The following is a 7,066-nucleotide window of genomic DNA, read 5'->3' as shown; positions in this document are numbered from 1 at the left end:
CCACCTTCGGATGGCTGCCCCAATATCAACCTTCGGATGGCTGCCCCAATATCAACCTTCGGATGACTGCCCAGATATCAACCTTCAGATGGCTGCCCAGCTGACCTTCGGATGCCTCCCCATGATATTCACCTTCAGATGGCTGCCCCAATATCGACCTTCAGATGGCTGCCCCAATATCAACCTTCGGATGACTGCCCAGATATCAACCTTCAGATGGCTGCCCAGCTGACCTTCGGATGCCTCCCCATGATATTCACCTTCAGCTGGCTGCCCAAATGTCAACCTCTGAATGGCTCCCCAGAGATCCACCTTCGGATGTCTCCAAGATATCCAACTTGAGATGAGGTCTGAGACATGGAGAGGATGTGCTGAGACTCAAAATCATGGTGAGTTAAAGTTAACAAAACTTGGTAAACCTGTAGCTAACTTTGATCAAAACTACAACCTTCACTAGTCTAGAAAAGTAACACAGGTCTAGAGAAGTAACTTTAGTTAAAAATGTGAAAAACCACACTAGGGAAACATACCGATATGGCTCAGTTTGGTCACTAGCCCTGTGTACATTCACTAAGAGTGGGAACCATATGAATTGCTTCTTAGGTAGCCCTTCAATGTGAAAAATATTTAGGTACATGCTTGAGTCTAACGTGTTTCATTTCTCATGACAATTGTACACTCCCCCGCATACATAAATCACTCCGGTTAATTATAATTTATGCAGATTTGTTTAGTTGTACACCTGACTGGAGGTAAGTCAGGGGAAACAGAATTGTGCAAGGCCTGATAATAATAATAATAATAATAATTGGAGATTTACAAAGCTAACATATCTGCCTAAAATGGCACCCAAGGGGACAAGAAAATACTAGAAACAGTAATTCGCGAAATAATGACAAGTGTGGAAATGACAGTTAATCCCTGGATTCCTTCATGAGGTATGTTTTCAGATGCTTGTGGAACAATTCTGTAGTTTTGCTAGATTTGATGTATGTGGGATGTGCATTCCACAAACTCGGGGCTGCCGCAGAGAAAGACCTGTCACCCCAAGACCTCCTCATTCTAGTTTCCTGGAGCTGCTGGGCCTTTTCTGAACGCAGGCCAGGCCCAATGGTGATAACTCTGACACAAAAACTTCAGTCCAATGCACTACTGAACTGCTCAGTAAAAATCCTTGAATGTTACATGTTTTTTCACTATGATTGTAAAAGTGTTTTTTTGCCCTCCACAATTTCCTGATTACACACAAGCTGTACATTTACTTTGTTGCATTCAATTCAGTGTGCAAGAAAGTAACATAACGTCCGTCGATGTCGGTTTTTTCCCATTATCGATATATCGAAAATTTAATATCGAGTATACTCGATATATCGAGTATTTCCCGCGCGCAAGATGGAAGCCTAAAAACAGCACTTGGTATACTCATGGAGGTAGAAATATTTATACCATAGACTGACAGTTTAATAGGGTTACATTTCAACTTGTTTATGTCTGATCCCCCGAACTTGTTTGTAGTCCAAACAATTTCAGATTGCGTAGTCCCGCCCCGATTATTTCTGGTTTTACAACAAAGTATGATCGCCGCTACCGCTGGCTTGGCCAATTGGTGAACGCTCACCACAATTCTCGATTCGTGATTGGCCATGATTGGCCGTCTCAAAATGACACAGAGCCTTTGTGAGTTGCGTGACTCGCCGACATTAAGGTGTCAGTTGCCGATGCATTGACGTCAGTTGCCGATGCATTGACAATCAAGTTGTCCGACGGGCGCGCGGACTACCTTTACGGTTGAAAATGGTTGAGATAATCATCGAAAAAAAATCACTAGAAAGTCCCGCAAAACACAGACCTACCACTCAGCGATCACAATATACAACGCACGCAGCATGCAGTCACATAGTCTCCAATAAAGGCTCGTAGTCTTTCTACTTTGCATTCTATAACCAAGGCAAGAAACATTGAATGCTAGAACGCCCTCTATTGTCGAAATAACGCAGTGCATCACGCGATACCGCCTTGACCAAAGACTGCATGTGTCTGCGCATGCTTGGGCAAACGGGTTTTCCCCCCGAATTGCAATAACCATACACGCTGGTGTGCACGTTTAAACCGTACAACAGCATAGTCTTCGCTGGTACGCACGCAAAAGCCGCCGACAGCGTGGTCTGCGAAGCATAGTTCCTCGGAAAGATTATTGTAAGATTGTTTTCTTCCTTGTTTTGTTTTGTCTTGTTGTTTCGGGGAAGTTTTTGCGGGGTATTTTTGCAAAGTCAATAATGCTGTGATGAAGACGCATTGATTTTGATCACATGCACAATGGGAAGTTGCATCTTAAACAGCCGATAGGCTAGGGCAGCAGCGGCGGTTTCTTTTGAGGTTTTACCGTGCGCTCGCCGCGGGGTCGTGAACTTCTGCGGCGGGCCGGCGGCTGATGGCGAAAACGCAAAGAACATGCAGACATACTTGCTTGTAAAACGTATTTTATTTAATAGGGCAACTCAAAATGATGAAACTACATAACGACGATGACTTTTCTAATACTCAAACACAGATTTCTTTTAAATAATCGGACACTCTTTTGGTATTTTCGATATCATTTAGGAACATCGAAATTTTCAAAACATCGAAATTTTTTCGATATATATCGAAAATCCGATATTACGATATGATTATAAAAGTGACATCGGCGATTTCGATGTCAAAAAAATATCGAGTTTTTGAGTATTTTCGATATATCGACGGACGTTACAAGAAAGTGGACAATCTTTAAAGACAATGGACACTATTGGTAATTGTCAAAGACTAGTCTTCACACTTGGTGTATCTCAGCATATGCATAAAATAACAAACCTGTGAAAATTTGAGCTCAATCGGACGTCGAAGTTGCGATAATAATGAAATTAAAAAACGCCCTTGTCACACAAAGTTGTGTCCGTTCAGATGCATGATTTTGAGACCTCAAGTTCTAAACTTGAGGTCTCAAAATCAAATTCGTGGAAAATGACTTCTTTCTCGAAAACTATGTCACTTCAGAGGGAGCCGTTTCTCACAATGTTTTATACCATCAACCTCTCTCCATTACTCGTCACCAATTAAGGTTTTATGATAATAACTATTTTGAGTAGTTACCAATAGTGTCCACTGCCTTTAAAGATTGGATTGAAGCGAAACATTTTTCTGGTAGAATTTTTACAATTTATTTAAAGAGGTGGTTGGTGTTTTTTCTGTCTGGTTTGAATTTTATGGGAAAAGTCCCTGTGGATGCCTCAAATTATGCATGGATTTTCATTATGCAAGCTCCCTGTTGATATTGTACGTCCAATCCCTAGGACAAAGCATTGTTGTTAAGTTTCTTTCGTAGGACACAAATGTCAAGACTCTCAAACCCACATTCTTCCAAACACCAGAGTGTGAGTCTGGTGCTCTTAACCGCTAGGCCATGACACGCTACACAATTAAAGTTATGTAATAATAATTATTGGAAAATCAATAGACAAGGTGAAAATTATATCCCCTTGCGAATTTTAGGTGCTTTGTAAGTGAGATAAGCAGTTTAAATTCAACAGAAAATGTAACAGTTGAATGTTGGACCGACTTTATATTTAAAGGAAAACAACCAAATCACCTTTTGTCAAAAGGAGCATCAGTCAATGCAATTAATTTAAAGTGATGATTGATTCAAAAACCACAGTCAATAACACCTATATTTTTTCATTGACTATGGTTTAAAATTGACCTAATTAATGAAACATCCTGGCAAGCTCAAAGTATTCCACCCATATGCTTCCCCTACAGATAACAGTAAACAAGTTTGTAGCTTCAATAAAAACAAGTGCTACGAGTGGCTTTTTACAAAGGCAAAGGATAAGAAACGCAATGATGACTTTTGACACTTTAAAGTAAAACTGATATCAATTGGAGGGGTCTTCTTGCCTTTTTAATGTTTTTCTTTGTACATTGAAACTGATGGCTTGTTTAGAATTGTGTATCTGTTAACTTGACCTTCCAGGGCTATGAATCTAGTAGTTCTTTGAAATCAACTGAGGAAGGAATCAGCACTACTGATATTGACAGCTGCAGTTTATACAAGAGAGCACCTATGAACAGAGTTGGGTTGTGAGAGCTAAGACAGGGAGAGAATGCAGCAAGTTATGATGGTGAGTCTAAAAGTTTCTAGTTGCATCTGCTACCACCACAGCTCCTGAGAAGTGACTACAGATAAAGAGACATGACTTATCAGTCACTGGAGAAAACACCCATAGGGCTCAATTTAGCCACTAGTAAAAACACAGAGGGTATTAAAGGAACACGTTGCCTTGGATCGGACTAGTTGGTTTATAAAAAACGTTTGTAACCGTTTGTTATAAAATGCATATGGTTAGAAAGTTGTTTTCACTGATGAAACAATGATCCACACAAATATTCCCAAAAATTGCGCAGTTTTCCTTTTAGTTTGCCAACTAACACGGTCGGCCACTTATGGGAGTCAAGAATTTGAGAATAAGAGGAAAACCGTGCAATTTCGAGGCATGTTTGTGTGGATCATTGTATTCTACTTTTACAACATCTTTCTACCCATGTGCATTTTATAACAAACGGTTACAAACACTTTTCAAAGACCAACTCGACCGATCCAAGGCAACGTGTTCCTTTTAGGACCCTGCTTGTGTGAACCTGGAACTTCTAGTAAAAATATTACACATGAATCACTTAGGTTGGGCAAAGTTTATGTTGTTTTTTGAAATGCACAGCTGACTGGAGGTGGTACTTTTCTGTAGGGGTATAAAGAATGTTTGAAAGTCCCTAAGGTTGTTTCTTGTTAAACACGACACAAATGTTTACCTCTTGGTAATTTAAACTATGGTTATGTCATGTGCTTAAAAGGTTTCATTCTGAGAACTAACTGATAAATAACGTTCTTCATATCAGCACCCGTCACAAGAACTGTTCCCGGCATTTGACATCCCCTTGAGTTGCTGTTGCTCAGTTTTGCACCAATTCATATTGTCCTGATGTGCATGAGTGCAGCCAACCCTTTCATTTCTGCTTTCAATGATTTGTCCTCGTTTATTTGTGTTTGAAAGTATAGCAACATCGTCTGTTTTACTGATGAATAATGTTTGTCAAATTAGTAAATGTTGCAAATCTTGCACTTTGTTTGTGTTGCAGTCGGACTTCGGGATCTCAAGTGATGTCTACCCATCAATAAGTAGATGTCTAAGACCAGCTTCTGATACATGAGCTTCACACTCCAGTAAAAGGTGAATTGCCAGAAAACATCCTTTTGTTATTCACCCCAGTGTACATGGTGTAGCACATTAACTGTTCAGAAGAGACGTCAGATGGAAGGCAGTTGCATTAAAAACGCTTTGTATTGCACTTGTAGGATCCATACTGGTTTGTGCTCCTTAATTTCAGTGACGAGGTATACTGGGAGTCAAACACAGACTGAGAATCTATCAGTGCCGCTTGACTGTATAGCAAATTCCTTGCAATTTTGCGTTCTAGGATTGGGGAATTTGTCAAGCTGCAAGGTGGCCAAAGCTTCGGATAAGTTTTATATTCACTGTAAGAATGTACAAATGAGGTTTTTTGTATTTTCTTTCTTTTTCACAATTTTTTTTTTTTTTTTTTTTTTTTTAGTTTTAAAAATATCGTTTGCATTAATAGTGTTTCAAGTGGGTTATTAAACAAAATATTGCAGGCGACCCAAAGTGTGACCCCAAAAATAGCAAAGTATAGAGTTTTCGATATGGACCTCCCGCGACAAAAAGAAATCAGTCCGGATTTGTCCTTTCTGGGACACCAGTGTTGGCAGGTATGTACTGTCCATTAATTACAAGATTATAAGTCATACAACTAAATGTTGCAAATTATGCAATTTGTTTGTTTTGCAGTTGGGCTGCAATAAAGCCATTTACCAGTCAACGAGTAGATGTCCAAGACCAGCCATTGATAAAGGATTTGCCTTCTCCAGTAAAAGGTGAGTTCACTGAAAAACTTTTCTAGTCACCTCAGTCAATATTGGAGCTCTGTTATAATTTTCAAGAGTGCATGTTGTTTGGACAGAATTCGGTTTAAGTTTTGACTTGATTTGAGGAGACAGAAGCTTGGTTGTGTTTTTGTGTCAAGTTGTTGTATGCTATTGCTTATTTTTATTGCAAAAAAATGAAACAAAATAATTTCCTCCAAACATTTGGTTTCTAGAGACTAGACCTGGAACCCCCTATTATGAACTTTGTGGGGTTTTTTTTATTTTGAATCAATATTTTGGGGAAATCATTTGGTTCTTAGATTCAAACCAAATTCATGTACTCGATTGGTACTTGTATAAATATTCCCAGTGCAGAAGTTATGTTCTAAAAAAAACATGGTGCCTGATGACAAGCATGATAAGCAGATCAAACTCAAAGAAATTATCAGAGTTGAGCATTGGAGCACCTGTAGATGCAAAGTCAACAATAAAAGCACCCTGTTAACACGTTTCTATTTAGTTCTCCTCTTTAAAATTCTCAAAAGTGGCATCAAAAATAGCGATGATTGCAAAAACAAAATTGAACATGAATGAATAACCTCCACTGACCAAATAATGAAAAATACAAAGTAATTGTCAAACTTGTCGACTCCCGTTATGACCAGCTCACATGTGATGAGGTTCCAGTTGATACAAGGTTTCTTGCTGGTTCCAAACTGCCCCATTCCTGTTTCAATCTTTGCACGACAAAACTAAACTATTACTCAATTAAAACAGTTTATTAGTCGAATTTTGTGCTGACAAATTATATCTTGGGGGTCTTCACCAGTTTTGTTTCGCCCTTACAAGAGGTTTTGCAAATTATTGGCTTACAATTGCAAGCTTACAATTGCATACACTTTTGTATCTGTTACCTTTCAGGACCTGAGATGTAGCTAATAGTGTCCTGAAATCAAGTTCGAAGAGGAGCCTTTCTTCTGACATCTAAGAGCTGCAGGGTAAAGGAGAGCAAAGCAGATAAAATCATGACATCTTAGCAGTTCATCTTTGGATCATGAATGAACAACCAAGCATCATCAATAGTAAGACGTG

At 39.2% G+C, this 7,066-nt stretch overlaps 1 long non-coding RNA gene across 1 annotated transcript; it reads left to right on the top strand.

Moving 5' to 3' along the window:
- Positions 1 to 145: 145 nt before the first annotated feature.
- LOC117289964 lies at positions 146 to 5,248 on the top strand. The gene is made up of 3 exons (XR_004519009.1): positions 146 to 389; positions 4,010 to 4,157; positions 5,170 to 5,248. It is a non-coding gene; the product is annotated as an uncharacterized LOC117289964 (long non-coding RNA).
- The last annotated feature ends 1,818 nt before the right edge of the window (positions 5,249 to 7,066 follow it).

Source organism: Asterias rubens, chromosome 5, assembly GCF_902459465.1.
Source record: "Asterias rubens chromosome 5, eAstRub1.3, whole genome shotgun sequence".
NCBI lineage: Eukaryota > Metazoa > Echinodermata > Asteroidea > Forcipulatida > Asteriidae > Asterias > Asterias rubens.
This window is presented reverse-complemented; position numbering and strand designations above follow the sequence as displayed.